Genomic DNA, 19,305 nt, shown 5'->3' with positions numbered 1-19,305 from the left:
AGATGTTGGTGAAAGATGATAAAAATGTGGTAAGTGAAAGTGTTAGTCACTCAGTCGTGTCCGACTCTTTGCAACCCATGGTTCCTCCATCCATGGGATTCTCCAGGCAAGAATACTGGAGTGGGTTGCCATGCCCTTCTCCAGGGGATCTCCCCGACCCTAGAATCGAACCTGGGTCTCCTGCATTATAGGTGGATTCTTTATTGTCTAAGCCACCAGGGAAATCAAAAATATGGTAAGAACCAGACAACTGAGAAACCACTCAGGAGACTGAGACCAGAGTAGAGCCTAACACATAGTGAGCTCTCAGTTATTAGTCATCGGCTGAATGGCTCAATGGGAGCTAAACAACACTGGACTGGGATTCCTGTTACTTGAATCTTTCAGTCCGGGTTTTTTGGCTTGGTTTTTTTTTTTTTTTTTTTTTTTTTTGCCAATTTGCTGTGTGACCCTGAGTCAGTCTCCTGACTTGTCTGGGCTTCATATTTCATCTGTGTGAATCGTGAGGAAATTGTGGAGAGATGGGGACTAGGCCCAGGCTGTAGAAGCAAAGCACTCAGCCCCTCCTCTTCCTCTGTCACCCCACTTTCTGTGATCCCGCCTAACTGTGGGACTCCTTACTGTGCTTTCAAAGCAAATAAGGAAATCTTGGCACGTGTTGAAGACCCAGGGCATTGTTGGAAGCTTGCCAGCATGTGCGGGATGGTGAAGGCTGCTGTCCCTGTTCTGCCTGTTTTTGCTCTGTGCTTCCTGCACGCGCTCCCTAGGTTGCTCTTCATCTGCCCTGACTGGTCTAGTCTCCTGTTTGTCCTCAGCTGCTGAAAGGGCCGTGTTTGTTTTAATTACAATAAGATCCTTGAGGTGGGGGCAGGCCTGTCCCATTCTCGGAGGGTCCCCACCAGTTCTCTGAATGGCGATCGTATCCTTCCATTTCCTCCATGTTTCTTTTTAGACAAAGATGCAATTGAAGGGGCTCCTGGCCTTGTGGGGAGTTTGTCACTCACAACCTGAACATGTATATTCCTAGACCAAAGCCCAGATGATCTCCTTGCCCTCCATGGAGGAAGATCATGAGACAAAAAAAGGACTTTTCAGAGGTGGAGTTGGAGTGCGTTTGAGGAGTTATTCTTCGTATTTGATTTACTTTTCGAACTGGATTCTCCTTCCCACGCGGGGCTCTTTCTAGCCCTAAGCTGCCTCTGTCAGGGCTGCCTTAGTGCTGGGGTGTAGTCCAGCTGCCCCGCCCTCAGGCTTTTCCTCCCCACCCAGTTTCCCAGGAGTCCCTGCCGAGTCCCTGCCCGCCCCCTGGTCACCCAAGCCCAGCCTGGGGCTAGCACACCTGGCCCAGCCAACCTTTAACTTCAGCACTGGGGCTCCCCCTGCTGCTACAAATTATTGTGACCACTGGGCAGAGGGTTCAGTTAGGGGCTGCTTGGGTTCACCCCACGGGGCAGCAAGCAATGGCCAACAGTTAGCCGAAAAGAACCTGGGTTATCTGCAGGGCTGCACGCTAGCGGGGATTGTGGAGGAACTAGGGTAAGACGGGGGCCATGGCTGCCGGACTCCAACCTGGGGTGTCGCCTGCACCCTGCCCTCCTCCTGCCTGGAAGGCCCACCCCAGGCCACCTGACCCAGCTTTCAGCAAGACCCCAGGCTCCGCACCAGCCTGGCCACTGCAGAAGAGAAATCTGAGACCCCTGGGTGAGGAGGACCAGTGAGACAGCATCAGGGTCCCATCCTAGCAGACCCTGCCCTCCCGCCTCCCAGACGCTCCTTCCCTACGGGCCATCAGGGCCAGTGATGACCCCCTATTCTGGCCCTGCTCCCTGCCCAGCTTCAGAACTGAGTCAGTTTTTCCACCTTCCAGGGACCAAAGCTCTGTCCCCAGCCTGTGTGGCCTCAAGGCCAGGACCAGGGCCCACTCACCCACGAAACCCCAAAGAGGCCCTCCGTACCTCAAGAGCCTGTGGGAATGTTTCCATGTCTTGTAAAATCAGAAGGCAGAAATAAACTTTTAGGTTGAAGAAAACATTTTGGTATAAAATATTAACATTTTCATCTTTATACCAACTCACTCGTAAAATATAACTCCAAATACTATTTTGAGAGTGAAAAGGGCCCATCCAGGTTCTGATGCTGGGGAAGGCCAGATTCCTCGTTCGTGGCAGTGACGGGATTCTCTTTAAAGGGCCTCATGTGGATTCTTGGCTTTTTATTTTCTCTCTTAATAAAAATGTGTGATGTTTACATTGTCGCAGAACAAACAGAACCTTGGCTTGTGTTTCAGTCTTAGGAAATGGGTCTCGTGTACTTTTGGCTGTTCCCTCATGTTCCTGGTAGTTATAATCCGGCCCCTTTGGAACGGAGGGACAGTACCTCAGGATGCTGGTGAGGTACTGTCAAGACATAAAAATAAATAAAATCAAAAGGCCACTTAAAATATAACAATCCCCTCCCCCCCCAATAATAAAACATGTATCCAGAAGTCAGCTTTAGTAGAGCTATTCCCACAGTGTGAAGCCTTTAGGATAGGCACTGGTAACCCCCAGCAATGGGTGCAGAGGGCAGGCAGGTCCCCCTGCCAGCCCCTCACCTCGACTAATGGCCCTGGAATCCCGGCTTTGCCTTCCAGGCTGGCCCTCCTCCAGTTCCCACATCTGCCCTCGGGCATCCGATGATTCCCAGTTCCACGCCCAAGTGGCCTTTCTTCTTCCCACGGGCCACCCCCTCCTACGAGTCCTCTCAGGGGTTCCAGAAACCTCTTCCGTATCTATTTCATGATTTCTCCCACTGTGTTAGTTTGCCAGGGCTGCCAGAACAAAGCACGCAGGCCGTGCAGCTCAACCACAGCAGTGCCTCCTTCTGCAGCTCTTGAAGCTCAGAGTCTGACAGCCCAGTACCGTGGCTGTAGGCGGCCAGGCTGCCCCTGTGTTCTCACCTGGCCTTCCATTTTTCCTTGTGTCCTCATCTCTCCTTAGAGGGAGCCCAGTCTTTGGATTAGGACTAGCCCTATGACCTCATTTTAGCTTCATCGTCTCTTGAAAGACCCATGCTCCAGTCACATTCTGAGGGACTGGACCTCAACGTGGGGATTTATGGGGCCACAGTTCATTCAGCCTGCGACACCCACCACCACCTCTCCTTCCACACAGAAATGGTGGCCAGAGCTACGGAACATGCGTGTGTGAAGGGTGACAGTCTGAGAAGTCATAAGAAAGACAGTTTTGCGGGCTGTGGGCCACGGTGATGGGAAGCATGGTTGGCAACAGGCCAAGCGCTGCCGAGGCCGCCAGCATCCGGGCCTAGAGGGGACACCATGCCCAGGGCGCAGCAGGCTCTCCGTGCTGAGGCGAGGGTGTCCACCTGGCCAGCCCTGGAGAAGACTGCCTCTTGATGGCCGTGCAATCATAATTAAAATGGGAAGGATTTGGTACTTCTTAGTCTAAATGTGTGAGTATTCTTTATTCCAGGCCTATCGTAAAGACCAGTAGCACCCCCTCCCCTAGGCCTTCCTAGTCCATGGTGCCTCGGCCCAGACATTATCTGTCTTTTTAACCAAAAGGTCTGATCCAGTCTGAATTTCTGGTCCAGTAACTCAACAGTGATATCTCCAAATTCATAAATTGAGTTTATGAAGAACCTCCTAGAGGATTCTTTTTTCTAGGGGAACCTGGCATGAACCCAATCTGCACCTATCCTGTACTTGGGTAGAACATTCCTGGAAGGATGCTAACTTCCAACCAGCTTCCCCCATCATGCCCCCCCACCCCCAGAATCCTGACCCCACCCATCTGACTGGTGCATGCGCAAGGAGTCAAGTTCATCCACAGAGGAACACTATGGGGAAGATTAATCTTTTCCAAAGAGGGTAATTCCCTGTATTCCAAAGCCAAATGCAAATTAAAATGCTATTTTCTGAGATAAAATGCTGCTCAGTGTATTCCAGGCCTGGTGCTCCTCTTAATTATTACAGTTCCTGGTCTCTGTTCGGAGCCCATCAGTTCTCCTGCTAGTAAAATAAGAACGAGCTGGAGGATCACTTTTTAATTTTACCCACTCTGGCAGCAATCCTCTCTGGCCTCCCTTCACCAGACCACATTTTTCCTGGCGGTGGGAGACAGAGAGACGGGGGAGGGGGACGTTTTTGCAGCTGTGTCATCGCCTTCAAAGCAAAGCCCTCTGCTTACGTCTCCAGATGCTGACCAGGCCTTGGAGGAACACTAAATCCCATCCTGATTGCCACTCAGCCCAGAGTCCCTTGTGCAGAATAACAACATCCCCCAAACTACTCTGCACATGGAGTTTGAACCCAGAGGCAGCCGCCCTCTAACTGTGCTCTGGGCCCCACAGAGACCCCCATGAAATCTCAGACTTAGTTCTTGAGCAGCTCCCACGCTGTTCTTTTACTCCCTGCTTCTCCCAGCTCTGCTCCCAGGCACCTTCATCCAAACACACTTCTTGCTTCCTTCCTCACACAGATGGTAGATGGTATGAGCCCCAAGGGCTGACAGATTCATCAGATGCACTTATGCTGGAACCCAGGTTAGGCTCATCTGGGGCTCCCCCCAATTAGTTCTGCTAGAGACCCTTCCATCTCTGGAGGTCCCTCTGTCCAGGGATCTCACCATTGTGCCTACTGGTAAGTTGACCTCCGCCTGGGTTCTTTGTGGTCTCAACAGCAGGGATCACTTCTTGAGTGCCCCAAGTCCCCCTCTCCCCACACCAATGCCCTCCATTATATTAGCATGCAAATGCTTTCAATTTCCATGACTCTTGAAATCTTTTTTTTTTACTTTTTATTTTATATTGGAGTGCATGCTCAGTTGCTTCAGTCATGTCTGACTCTGATCCTGTGAACTATAGCCCTCCAAGCTCCTCAGTCCGTGGGAGTCTCCAGGCCAGAATACTGGAGTGGGTTGCCATTTCCTCTTCCCGGGGAATCTCCCTGATCCAGGGATCAAACCTGGTCTCCTGTGCTGCAGGTGGATTCTTTACTGCTGAGCCACGGGGGAGCCCATATGGGAGTGTAGCTGATTAACAATGTTGTGATGGTTTCAGGTGAACAGCAAAGGGACTCAGGCATACATGTCAAATGGGCCAAGAGATCTCGAAGTAGGAAGAAACTCTGAAGTTGCTATTCCAACTCTGACCCAGGGTTTGAGGGGCACAGATAATGGACAATGGAAAGTCATGCCCTCCTTAGTCCATTGTCTAGGGAAACCAAACACCAGAACATGGCTTCGATGTCCCAAGAGCTGGAGTAGGGGATAGAGCAGGACAAGAGACACCTAGTACCAGCCAAGCCCCGGGTCCTGGATGCTTCTGAAGGCCTGGCTTATGAGGGCTGGGGGCCTGTGGAAGATGCAGAGAGCCAAGGCAAACCTGCCTTGGGGCCAGTGTTCTGTTTCACCAGAGGCAACAAAAGAACTGGATTTGAGCTGGAAGTGTAATGGGGATGCCATTAGCCCAGCTAGAAAGGGAGCCCCAGAGGACAAGCAGACTTGGTGAGTTGGCTGCTTAACATGTGTGTGTGTATATGTGTGTGTGTGTGTGGCATGGGGGCTGTGTGGCAGAAGGTTTTGCTCAAACTTCATTGTATCCTGTGGCGGCCCAAAGGACCAAGAAAGTCATGCCCTCCTCAAAATGACTCAGCTGCTTAGGAACTACGCCCGGAACTTTTCTCAGACCTGCACCAGATCTCACCGGTCTGTCTTGGCTACAAAGCGTGGTCCATGAACCACAGCATCGGCAGCACCTGGGAGCTTGTTAGAAATACAGACTCCTGGGCCTCGTCCTAGAGACTGACTCAGAACCTGTATCTTCTGATCCGAGGACACCTGTATCCGTTCAGGTCCAGAAACACTGCTCAGTTCTGGCTACATAATTCATGAGGCCCAACACAAAACAAAAATAGGGGACTCGTTAAAAAACTAACCATTTCAAGACAGCAGCAGCAGCAGAATTCTGTTTTTATTGTGGTAGCATCTCTACATCATAACAGTCGCCATGTGAGCCCTTTCAGAATGTACAATTTGGTGGTGTTAAGTATATCCACACTGTCGTAAAACCACCATCACGATCCATCTTCAGAACTTTTCCATCTTCCCAAATGGAAACTATTTCCCTTAAACAATAGCTCCTCATTACCGGTCCTCCCGGCCCCTGGCAGCCACCATTCTATTTTCTGTCAATGAATTTGACTCTTCTACATGCCTTGGATAAGTGGCATCATGCAGTACTTGTCCTTCTTCCACTGAACTTAATGTGCCAAGGCTTGTCAATGTGACAGCTGAGTAGTAAACCAAGTATGGGGGCCTTATGGGCACTGGGCCCCCTGTGGCTGCACAGGTCACAGGTCCTGACACTCCTCTCCAGGAAGAGGCTATTTTTCCAGAACACATCAAGAAAACTTCTCAGTCTTTCCTCAAATCAGAGGCTTTCTGATTTTCTTTTAAAGCATTTTTTCAAAGCCAAGGAAAAGGCTAAGTACACTTCCCTAATGAGAATAGGACAATGGGAAAATCATTTTCAAGGTGTGAAAATGTCGGCATGACCTGAACGCTTCCAGTAGGAACCATGGAGAGAGGAAGAAAAAGATTATTTCTAAGTCACAAGCCCAGAAAATATATCCCCAGTGGCTTCCAAAAAGGAGCAAAAATACATATAGTTCCTGAAACCCCAGAAGAAAATCAGGTCCAAAACCCCAGAGAGGTGGTGTCAGGGAGGCAGTCAGCATGTTTGGTCTCCATCATCTTCCTGGGAGACACTACAATTTATCCTTGACAAGGAGCTGGGCACAATATATGTGTGTGCAAGTGGTAACTCATCACACAGTGTGGCCCTCCAAATCGATGGCCACAGGCACAGAGCCTAGTGTTGGGATTGCATTTCATCCACAAAACGGACCCAACCCCTTATCTGAATTAGCATCGCATGTTATTTGACATCATTTTCAAAATCACCAATGTATTAATATTTTAAATAATTGGTGTAGCATTTTACCAACTACTTACTGCCCCACTTGAGTGGAGGAAGTCTCAGCAACTTAGTAAAATGAAATCTGAATTCCATCTTTTAAACTAAACAGCTTTATTGCTCCAAGAGCATGCAGAAGCTTAGGCAAGTTAAATCTCAGGGGGGAAGACTCCTTTGGGATCATTAATGAAGACTGGAAAGTGGTTTATCACTGGCTTATCAGTTAGTGCATGGAAATGGAAGATTTCTTCATTCTGGAAAAGGCTGTAGTGATATCTTGTTTACACCATCGTTCGTTCAGCCCACTCCACCCTCATCATTTCCACCAAAGTAAACGTCAGCCCCGATTCTGCAAAACATCACACATTTCAAATTGCTGCATTTAAGTAAATTCTTGATATGTTATCCTGCCTTATTCCAGGCTCTTAACATGCTTTTTAAAGAAAACTGCTTGGATCTGTGGAAATAGGTGGTTCTGATATGTTTCTTTTTGAAGATAAAAGTGGCAGAAATGTGAAGGCTGTGACTTCATGACCTGCCTGAGTTCCCAGACACCCCATCGCTCATCTCCTCGTTTACTGGGCAAGAGTGGCCTCTGCTCACAGTCCTGGGCTTGAGGGAGAGGCCAGGGTGGCAGGAGGCTGCCCGACACCTCCACCGCCCTGTGTGATCACAGCACAAGCTCAGCTTGGCCATGGCCACTGCTTGCGCAGGCCTCATGGCCTGGCACCCGACCACGTGTGCCTGCGCTGTCTGAGTCACTTGTTTTCCTCCTGCATCCCGAGGCTGCGTGCCAACACGACCGTGGCCACAGAAGTGCAGAACCCCACAGCTTCCTGGCAATGATATGGTTTTCACACTTCTATTTTAAAAGCCTTGGGAACAAGTCACCTGGGAGATCAGGGTGGCTGGATGAATGTCTTTCCAAAGTTCTCCCTGTCCTGGCAGGGGTCCCAACACAACTGTGAAACCAAAATGCCAGGGCAGGCTGGCTCTGCAGTCCTGCTCCTCATGATAAAAACAGAAATGCCAGAAGCTCCCAGACCCCCACGGTCTGTCTTACATGGCCACAAAGAGGACGCTCTGGCCCCAGGTCCCTAGGTGGTCTAGGCTGTCACCTGGCTGCTGTGCGTGGCCACGCAATGCTTTCCCACGCAGGAGTCTACCGCCATGGTCCCCAGGGAGCCAGCCCAGGAAGGAGGTGGGCTCTGGAGGGGAACGGCTGGGGGCGTTAGGGGGATTCTTGGGATGTCATCTGGGAGGGGGCAGGTGTGGGTGGAGGAAGGAATCAAGCTAGGGTGCGTCTCAGCAGACCTTCGGGTGCTCTGAAGCTGGGTGACCCCTCAGAGCAGCACAGGGGCCGAGGGGGTCAGAACTTTATACCCCAGGGCAGTCCGGCATTAGAGTGGCCCCTGGAAGCAGGGGTGTTGTGGGGATGCCCTGTGAGGGGCTGACAGCCCAGGCCTGTGTATGGACAGCATCCCAGGAGGCAGGAAGGGGAGGTAAGTCAATGTAGCTTCCCGAAGTGGGCCCTGCCTGCGTCAGAGCACCCGTGGAAGCATTTCATTTATCTTCTTTCTTCTGCAATTTTTTTTTAATGGAGGCAAATTTCACATCCCACAAAAACATAAAATGAAAATCATTTAAAAATGTACGATCCAGCGGCACTTATTACATTCACAGTGTTGTACAACTACCTCCTATATCAAGTTTCAAAGTACTTGTTGTTGTTCAGCCGCTTAGTCATGTCCAGCTCTTTGTGACCCATGGACTGCAGCATGCCAGGCTTCCCTGTCCTTCACTATCTCCCGTAGTTTGCTCAAATTCATGTCCATTGAGTTGGTGATGCCATCCAACCATCTCATCTTCTGTCACCCCCTTTTCCTCCTGCCCTCAATCTTCCCCAACATCAGAGTCTTTTCCAAAGTACTTTCATTACCACAAATGAACCCCCCTACACATTCAGCAGTCACTACCTTGCCCTCCACCCCCACCCCCACCAGCCCTGGGCAAGCACCAGTCTGCTTCCTGTCTCTACGGATTTACCTATCCTGGACATTTCATATAAATGGAATCATATGTGAACTTTTGTGTCAGGCTTATATCACTTGGAATAAGATTTTCAAGATTAGGCCATGTCACAGTATGTGTCAGTACTTTAAATTCCTTTTAATAGCCAAATAATACTCCATAGTATGGATATACCATATTTCATTTATCCATTCAGCCACTGATGGATGTTTGAATTGTAGCATCTTTTATATAGGGAACTGAGGATCAGTGTGGAAGTTCTTGATTGTCAAAGATATGACTTCATTTCATTTGAAATCAGGAAAAGCCCCCCAGGCTTGCTGTGTGGAAGGGACATAGTATGAATTTACATGCGAGGAGAGGTTTCTGCTCCATAGCGAGTCCAGCACCTGCTGGCCTTGCGGGGCCTGACAGCACCACTTCACACGTGCCCCCGCTCTCCTGCCATGCCAGGGTGATCTCAACCCAGTCTTACCTTGTTCAGGCCACACTGAGCCAGGTCTGGGCATGCTGCTTGCTCTCACTCCCCTCTGCTCCAGGGAAGCAGCCCCAGCCCTTGGCTCAGGCCCCCTTTCCATCTCCCAAGGCCGACAGAGTCTTTTCCCTTCAAGTCTCAGACCCACCCTCCTTGGCTTGAAGTCAGAGCCACCATTCTGGCAGACAAGGGGGCTGAACTCATCCTCTTAGGCTCAGCCCATCGGTGACTCTCCACATGACCCTTGTGCCCCAACCATCCCCACCTGAGGGCAGAGAAGATGCTGCTCCCCATGATTCTCCTGTGCCCAGGCCCAGGGAAGATGCTGGCTGGGTAGCCGCAGCCCTGGCTGCTCGTCTGACCCCTCTGGATCCTGTCTGTCCAGCTCGTGCCCACCCATTTCTGTTCACCTCCTTCTCTGCCTCTCCATCACTGTTCCCTGTTCCCTGCCCCACCAAGCACTCATTGGTGACCCAGTACCTAGCACAGAGGTGCTCAAAAAATGTTCATGGACTGAAGAATCTCTTCCTTGGAGCCACCTGCGAAGCCCCAGACATCAGTTATCCAGATATCGGGAGGAAGAAGGGTGGCAATCTCAAGAGTTTGAAGTGGAGGCAAAGGTGAGTGAGGGTGTCTCATTTTTCTTTTTATTCCGGGCGGTGAGTAGTGAATTGTGCGTGCCACGAGACACTAACGCCAAAGCCCAAGGGCACCTGATTCGCCTTTAGCGGAACCCACCTGACCTGCGCCCTGTGTACCTGGGCATGGCCAGCAGCCCAGACCTCTTGGTGTCTGGCCGGAAGGAGGTCGAGGGAGCCACTGGCTTTATCCTTAAACTGGAGATGGTCGCCTTTCCCCTCCCTCTGCTCCCCAGAGCCCCCAGGGTGGGCAAACCCAGCGCCCCAGGTAGACCATCTGGCTGTGGTGAGCCTCTCGGAGAGGGAAGCAGCCGGTGGCCCCTCGTGCTGTGACGGGGAAGCCCATGCCCCAGACCACCTGTCATCAGGTCGTTTTGCTTCACTGCATTCCTAACATGAAGCTCTAAAGCAAAGAGCTTCCCAATGAGGAGAGAGAAGGTTCTCGAGTCCTGCACATGGTGAGTAGGGCAGCCCGAATGGGACGCTGAGGTGGGTGGTATGGAGGTGAAGGCTCTGAGCCGAACAGGAGAGAGAGACAGACAGACAGACAGAAAGAGACAGAAGTGTCCCGGGTTTCAGGAGGCAAGAGAGGTCCCCGGCTTTGGAGAAGCTCCATGGGCCTCTGGCTGGTGCAGACTCAGCCCTTGCATGCCCCAAGCCTTTCCTGTCTCTCTCTGCTGCGCGGTCCAGGGAGGGCCTGGGGATGGGGGGAGGCGCTGATAGTCTCGAGTCAGATGCACCCCACCTCAGCTACTTGCCTTAGAAGCCCCTGCAGCTATAAATGGGTCCAGGTCATTCCAGCAGAATGCCCTGTGGATAGGAAGAACGAGGGGGACAGCTACAGGGGATTGAGAGAGAAGCTCCAGGCAGTCGCCACCGTGGCAGGGTCCCTCACTTCCCCTCCACTCCCCCTGGGCCAGTGCCCACACATCCTTGCCCACCGGACCAGGGCGCCCGGCCCCATTTCTCCTCTGCCAATGGAGTGTTAGAGGCCGAGTCTGACCAGAGGCGGCTCTCCTCTTTCTTTTCCCATCTTGTCCAGAGGAAAGGAGATGCTTTCTGACATGGGGGGAAGGGGTGGGGAGGAGGGATGGAAAGGGAAGGTCCCCCCAGCATAGTTTGGGGAAAAGGCCTGAGTGGCAGCCAAGGCCCCGCCGCCAAGGACAGCAGATGGCCTGGGCTCCCCCGCCTGCAGCCCTCGGAGAAGCCCGCCCCACTCAGTGCTTCCCACATTTCCTCAGATGCCTGTGGGTCTGGCTTGCACTTGGACAGCTCTGATTATTGTTTCCTCTCAGAGGCTCCGCTCAGCCTTCACCTAAGCTGAAGGCTGAAGATTAAGCCAATTTCTTGGTCTCTCAGGCTTATATAGATGAGAGGCCTCGTCTATATATAGGCCTACTTATATAGTAGAGAGGGCTCCCTCTCTACTTCCTTCCTAGGGCTCCAAGGACATAAAGTGGTTGCTATGGGGATTCCTGAATTTGTAGAGGAACTGTTTTCAGAAAAAAAGGATGATTCACAAGTTCTTTGAGGAGGAACAGAGTTGGTCCTTGGGGAGGTATGATGTAACAGGGTTTAGAAGAGGAATGATGACTGGCTTCAGTTTCTGTACTTTTTCTCTTTCCTCTTGGATCCTTGTGCAGGCTCGGGGCCCGCCAGCCACTCCCTGAGAGAAGCTCATTCTGCACACAGAGTTCTAGCTGGTGCCCCACACCTCATTTGCCTCTTCGAAACATCTAAGGGCAGGTGTTAAAAAAGAATGTTAGAAATACCCAGCTGGGCTCACCAGGGAGTTACTGTCAGGGTCTCAGAAAGTGTCTTCATGGCCATTTCTGGGCCTTGCTGGCTGGACAAAGTTATTAGCTTGAGGGTGCCACAGGGCCCTTGAACTTTCATCCCCATCTAACTGGCCCAGCAGAGGGCCTTTCCTGTACTGACTCTGAAAAGTCTGCCGTTAACAGCGCCAACTGGAAACTAAGTGTCCACAAGAGGGGAGGGAATGACCCAAGGCCCCACCGTGTGTAAGTGGCAGAGCTAGTCCCAGAAGCCAGGCTTTCTAAGCTGTGGCCAGCAGAGCAGGAACTGGGAGGAATGCTTTTATGAACACATACATTGTCTGATAATTGACAAAGGAAAGGAGATTGGTTGGTGGAACCAAGTAAAGAAATAATAAGGGGCTGAAATTATACTTTCTTCAGTCTTTTCTTTTCCAGTCTTTTCCAGTAGTCATGAGAGCTGGACTATAAAGAAAGCTGAGTGCTGAAGAATTGATGCTTTTGAACTGTGGTGTTGGATAAGACTCTTGAAAGTCCCTTGGACTGCAAGGAAATCCAACCAGTCCATCCTAAAGGAGATCAGTCTTGGGTGTTCATTGGAAGAACTGATGCTGAGGCTGAAACTCCAATACTTTGGCCACCTGATGCGAAGAACTAACTCATCTGAGAAGACCTTGGTGCTGGGAAAGATTGAAGGTGGGAAGAGAAGGAGACGACAGAGGATGAGATGGTTGGATGGCATCACCGACTCAATGGACATGAGTTTGAGTAAGCTCTGGGAGCTGGTGATGGACAGGGAGGCCTGGTGTGCTGCAGTTCATTAGGTCACAAAGAGTCGGACATGACTGAGTGACTGGACTGAACTGAAGGACAAAAAGTTCAAAAAGTTTTCATACAACATTGTTTTCGTATAACATTGTTTTATATAATCCTTTTGGAAACAATCCTTCTTTTCTTTTCGAAAAAGCATTCCACTGGGAGTCAGCTGTGTGACCTTGAGGAAGTCGCTTTCCCTCTCTGGGCTTCAGCTGTTAGTTGCTCAGTTGTGTGCAACTCCATTGTCACCTCACAGATGGTAGCTCTCCAGGCTCCTCTGTCCATGGGATTCTCCAGGCAAGTATACTGCAGTGGGTAACCATTCCCTTCTCCAGGGGATCTTCCCAACCCAGGAATCGAACCCAGGTCTCTGCATTACAGGCAGATTCTTTATGATCTGAGCCATCAGGGAAGCCCAGGGCTTCAGCTTTCTCACCTGCTAAATAAAAGGGCTGAGCTTGAATGAGCTCAGATCCCTTCCCATGATGACATGCTTGTATACTGCCCCTGTGCTGGAAATACTAGTGAGGGCCTCTCCATGCTAAACTTTCTGTTCAAAGATTCCTCGTGGCCCACAGCATCAAGCCCACACCCCTTAGCTTGGAGCTCAAGGCTCTGTGTGATCTGTCATAGCTCATCTTCCCAGTCTGGTCTCCCATTCGCTACTTCCTATGGATTACCTGTTCCACAGCCTTGTCTGCACCCTCTATGCAGAGGTCACCTCCACCTGCCCCAGTTCCCTGGCCAGAGAAAGTCCAGCTAGTACTTTAGCTCTCAGTTAAGATGCCTCGTTCTTCAGGCACCCCTCCTAAAATTCTGAGCTTGGCCTCGTAATCTTTCCAAGTCTGTATCCACCATTGCTGCCTTCACCTGAATGAGTGTTGTAATTATTTAGTCATTCAGTCCATCAGATATTCCTGAATGATTAGCATGTGCTCTGACAATGACAGATTTGGACATAGTTCTGCCTTCATGGTGCAGAAAGGGAGACATTAATCAACGAATCGAGCTGAGGCGTGCGTAACTGCAAACAGAGGTGTGAAGAGGAAGAAGAAAGAGTTTCCAGAGATCTTGTCTGATGTTCTGGGAGGAGGAGAGGGTGGGAGACAGAAGGAGATGTTCTCTGGAGGGAAGACCACGTGCTGATTCTGGCTGAAGGGAGTGTAAAGGATGAGGGGGCTGGAAGAAGGCCAGGGTGAGGGGAGGACTTCCAGAGACATCAGGGGTGGGGTGGTGGGGGTGGGGAGCGTGAGGGGACAGGGGTTGGCTGTTAGAGGGCTGGGTGGAGAGTGTTGTCTTGATCAGGGGAACCATCTGGAAAGCCTAGGAGGGGTTTAAAGACGGGAGTGACAGATCAAATATGTGTTTCAGAACAGCTATCTTGGCTGCTGCGCAAGGTGGCCTGGAGTGGTGCTTTGTAGCCCCAGATGTGTTGGAAGCACAGAGAAGCTTGAGAAGGACCCACAGCATGGCCTCCCCTCCTGACATCCCCATTCAGTTATTCTGGAGGGAGGCAAAAGGGAAGAAGGGGCCCGGTAGGAGACCCTGCAGTGTGCACCCGGGAGATGAGGGCACCTTGGGCAGGGCCTGGAATGGGCGGGGGCCGGAATTGACAGGGGCCAGAATGGACGGAGGCTGGAATGGACAGGGGCTGGCAGTTGACTCCCCTGGAGATGGAGGAGGTGTCAAGATTGAGCCCTGAGTTCCCGACATGTGCAAGCAGATGGAAAGGGTGGCATTTTGAGATGAGAATGTGGGCAACGATAGGGTATTGGGGGGGCAAGGGAGTGAATCGCAGATGCCAGCCTCCTACCCTAGCCTGGACGGCGTCTCCCCATACTCTGTGCCTGCACAGGGCTGGAGGCCGTGCCTAGCTGGGCTCCCCACAGCCCCTAGGAGCACTTGCCCTCAGGAGTCGGAGTGGGTCAGAGAGGCTTGGGGGGTGGAGATAAGAGGGAGGCCTGGAGGCCAGTAGCACTCAGGCTAGCATAGCCCAGGCAGCCCAGTTTTCCAGCACATTTGGAAAGAGTAATGGTACTAAGTGATCCCCAGGCCAGGAGTGGGTGTCAGCGGGGCTTTAGCTGCCTCTGGATCGGGGGCATCTTCAGGCAGGAAAGTGAAGAGGCAGTAAGCTCCCTGTAACCAGCTCCACAGGGTGATGGGAACCCGCAGGCGCCTCCCCTCATATCAGACAGGCAGACACGGCCATCAGCTCACTCGGGTTCCCTCTGCAGGGATGGCAGAGTAGTTGGAAAACCTGTCCACCTTCATTTCCTCCAGCTACTTAATGCAGTCGGAGTTGAGGGAACTGGGTGCGAGGCTTGTTTGGGGTGGGGGGAGATGGTGACAGATTTTGTGACCTTGGGGAAGTCACTTAGCTCACAAGATCCCGGGAGGGACGGATGCAGGAGGAAGACTCGGACTGGCCCTCTCTGAAGGCTCCCCGGCTCTCTAGCAGTGTGACAGACTCCGGGCAAAGAGCAACCTGGCCATGTTTCCTGGAGGGAGAGGGAGAGGTGGGGGAGGCCAGGAAGAGAGGGAGGAGGAGAAAGCCTGCCTCCCCCGCCCCACCCCGCACTGCACCTGTGGGCAGGAGGGATTGTAGTTACCACAATGACTATCTTTTGTCTTTTTCTTTTTTTTAACTGAAGCATAGTTGATTTACAGTATTGTGTTGGTGCCTGGTGTACAGCAAAGTGATTCAGTTACACGTCTGTATACATGTTCTTTTCCGTACGGTTTATCACAGGATATTGAATGTGGTTCCCTGTGCTGTACAGCAAGCCCTGTTGTTTATCTCATAGATTGTAGGTGTGTCTGCTAGAGTGAAACTCCAAGGTTGAACTTCCAGTTGTTTTCATTTGTCATTTTACTTCCTACACGAACACCCGTAATGACTACTCTAATACATACACTTTTTGTGTTTGTTGATTAGCGCTTTCCCCAAAACATGTTTTCTCATGTCCCTCAGTCCCTTTATCTAGACTATACCTGTAACTCTAGGTAACAGTCTGAAAACCCACCCTTTTCTCCTTGTGCCTTCAAACATGTGTGCCTGTGTGCTAAATTGCTTCAGTTGTCCCCGACTCTTTGCGACGCTGTGGACGGTAGCCCGCCAGGCTCCTCTGTCTATGGGATTCTCCAGGCGAGAATACTGGAGTGGGTTTCCCTGCCCTCCTCCAGGGGATCTTCCTGACCTAGGGGTTGAACCTGTGTCTCTTATGTCTCCTGCATTGGCAGGCGGGTTCTTTGCCACTAGCGCCACTTAGGAAGCCACATTCAAACACATTCACACTGTTTTACAAAAGTTGCATCACACCGTATACAGTTCTCTGCCACTTGTCTGGCTCCCTGAGCCATAAATACATCCTGAAACTCCCTCTGCATGAGCAAATAAAGACCTTTTTCTTTTTAATGGTATGTTATACTCCATGATATGGGCTTAAGAGAACACTCCTACATAGACAAGATATTTTTCTTCCCAACGATAAAATAGAGTTTTGTTTTTGTTTTTGTTTTTTAAGTGCTGGAGACTTTAGTGAGGTCTGTTTACCTGGCAGGGAGCTAAACTGCCTGTATGGTTCAAGAACCTAGACTGGCACCCACTGTGTGTGAGTTTGTTGGTAAAGACAAAGAATGGGCTTTGTTCTGAGGCATTCACTCTGTTATGATGCAGAGATGGAGCCCTGTCCTTAGACAGTGGTCCCTGAAACTCATGCCTGCAGGAGCCAAGGCTCAACTTAACCCCCTGTGAGAGGGCAATCTAGAAGGAAACTGCAGAGTCAGAAATTATCTGATGTCAGAAATTACCAAGTCAGATATTCCCTGGTAGTCCAGGGGTTAGGACTCAGCGCTTTCACTGCCAGGGCTGGAGTTCAATCCCTGGTCTGACAACTAAGATCCTACAAGCCACGAGGTGCAGCCAACATATATATATCTGATGTGCCCTGTGGCCAAGACATGAAGCTAAGAAGGAGAAAGAGGATTATTCACTGTGTTGGCTGAATAGCCCCCTCCTTCCCACTGACTTTGCCCTGGAATTTCAGTCCCTTCAGCTTATTTTTGGCCTTTGGTTTCCCCCTCTGGAGGTTGAGCCTCCCGTCTCTTGATTTTCTAACTGCAGGATGGATAAAAAGTCCCGAGATTTCAATCAAATGCTTAAGAAAATAATAATCCCTGGTTGTCCTAATTCTTTCCTGGAAATACCTCACACTGACAGAAATTGTCTCTAAGCCCCCTTTCTCTTCTCTTGTGCTTTAAATTTCTTCCTTAATTACAAAGAATTGTTTACCTGATGTGGGCTCCACCGGGCATATTTATTTTAACACTCTTCTTGTTTTTTTTTTTTTTCCTTATCTTAACCCATGACTTGATAACTCCATAACTCTCTATTCCTGTCTCAAAATCTCCATTGTCTCTGTCGCCAAGGGAACATAATAATGAACTTCATAATCAGCCCATCTCTGTTCCCATGGCATGGAAACCATGTCTATAACAAGCAGAAAGCCCTGAGCCCCTGAATTCAGCTGCCCAAAATTGGCTTCCTATCCCTAGCAGAGATTTTAGAATGGTCTTCTAAGAATAATATTTCAGTTTCACTCAACCCTACCAACATTTGATGACAACATTATCTAAAAATTAATGATGAATTAATGCCTACATTCCAAAGTACCTGGCTAAATTTGCTGTGTAAAAAACAAGGGCAAGAGGCACAGCCAAATGGATATAGCATTGAAACCCTGCAAGTGTTGATTGACAGAATTTTTTCCCATCCCTTAAGACGATGAAGTGCAGTACCCAGCCTGAGAATGCCTCTGAAGCACGCCAGGCAGTGACTTGGATCCTCAAGCTCAGAGGATTGTGATAGAATTAAGTCTGACTCAACAAATGAGGTCACTGGGAAGAAGGAGTGGCATTAAATTTCCCGTTAATGCTGGGGGCTCATTTACTAAACAGTTATCTGCTTCTGGTTCCAGAAGACCGCTGGGTAATTTCCAGACACTGCCTGGGCTGCAGATAGCTTGGCCATGAAGTCACTGCACCCTGGCCTGTGTGACTTTTGGTGACCACCTCGAAGTACACCAGAAAGTATTTGCAGAAACAGGGTGCCATTTTGGTGTGTAAAACCTTGGAAATCTGTAGACGGTGACTCCTTATGTTAAATCTAGAAAAGGGATGGCAGGAAGGGCGCATGTGACTCTTGGTGCCAGGAGGCTCAAAGTCTGGTTCTTGTGCTCATTAATAACAACAGATGTGATTAATAGCTGCAGTTCAAGTCGCTGAATGGCTCATCTTAGAGGTGTTTCTTGGTTAGACATTGTACTGAATCTAGAGGTGTAGAAAAGTAAGGAGTTCACATTCACCAGTCGTCAGGCATAAAGGGTGCCTTCCCCCTCCTACTTCTCTGATCCCTCCTTTCCTTATCTGTCAGAAGGAAACACTAATTACTTGCTTACCTCCCAGTGTACTCTTTTTTACTCTGTTAACATGAGTAAAAAGAGAACATAGATTTGAAATTTCCATGAAAAATTCAAAGTTCTACACAAACAGAAAGCACAAATGGAGATCATTTCTAGATTCTGATGAAACTTTTCAGTCATTTCCAATCACAGATTTAGGAATTCATCCTGCACGTTCTTGCTGTTGAGCCTGTAGCGGTTCAAACGTCACAGCCCAATGGCCAATGGTCTCTTCTCTGGCCAGCTCCTTGGGGGTCGGCCTGCCCTTCTTGCTGGTTCGTCACTGCCTCACACTCTCTGCCCCTGACACTGGGGAAGCAAGAAACAGGGATGAACCTCTCGGCTTCCTCCTGAAACTGTCTTCCTCACAGTTTCTCAGTGTGTCTTCCAGAGTCTTCTTTTTGAATTCTTGGCTGGGCAACCACTTTCCTTAAACCAAGTCAAGTCTCCTGAATTCCTAGAGGCAGCCGAGCATGGGGCAGCTTGTGGGACTTTGGGTTACAGATCATTTATTAATTATCCCGCAGTCTTACTGAGCTTTGGCTTTCTTATTTGTAAAATGGAGGTAATAAATCTACTTTATCAGGAATCTGTGAGGATGAAATAAAAGAACATAGGTGAAAGAACATGGCATTTAATTTATTTATTTTGGGCTGTGTTGTCTTCGTTGCTGTGTGAGGGCTTTCTCTAGTTGTGGCGAGTGGAGGCTACTCTCTATTTGTGGTGTGCAGGCTTCTCATTGCGGTGGCTTCTTTTCTTGCAGAGCATGGCTTTAGGGTGCATGGGCTCAGTAGTTGTGGTGCATGGGCTTAGTTGCCCCAAGGCACGTGGAATCTTCCCGGACCAGGGATGATTGAATCCAAGTTCCCTGCATTGGCAGGTGGATTCTTAATCACTGGACCACCAGGGAAGTTCAGACTTGGCATATTGTAGGAGCTGAAAATGGATTATTTTCCTTTTTCCTTCTTTCCGCGTTCCTTCCCCACTCAGCTGCCTGCAAGTCACTGTCTCCTCTCTCTTGATTAGGTGCTCTGTTTACCATCTTTGCAAAAGAGGTGCAAAAAGCAGATTTAGCCACCTGTCTGTGGATTTTCCTGGAGCAGCCTTCACAAGGCTAAGTCTTCCCATCCACACTG

Source organism: Bubalus kerabau, chromosome 10, assembly GCF_029407905.1.
Source record: "Bubalus kerabau isolate K-KA32 ecotype Philippines breed swamp buffalo chromosome 10, PCC_UOA_SB_1v2, whole genome shotgun sequence".
NCBI lineage: Eukaryota > Metazoa > Chordata > Mammalia > Artiodactyla > Bovidae > Bubalus > Bubalus kerabau.
The sequence above is the reverse complement of the archived record's forward strand: the minus strand, read 5'-3'. Positions refer to the sequence as shown.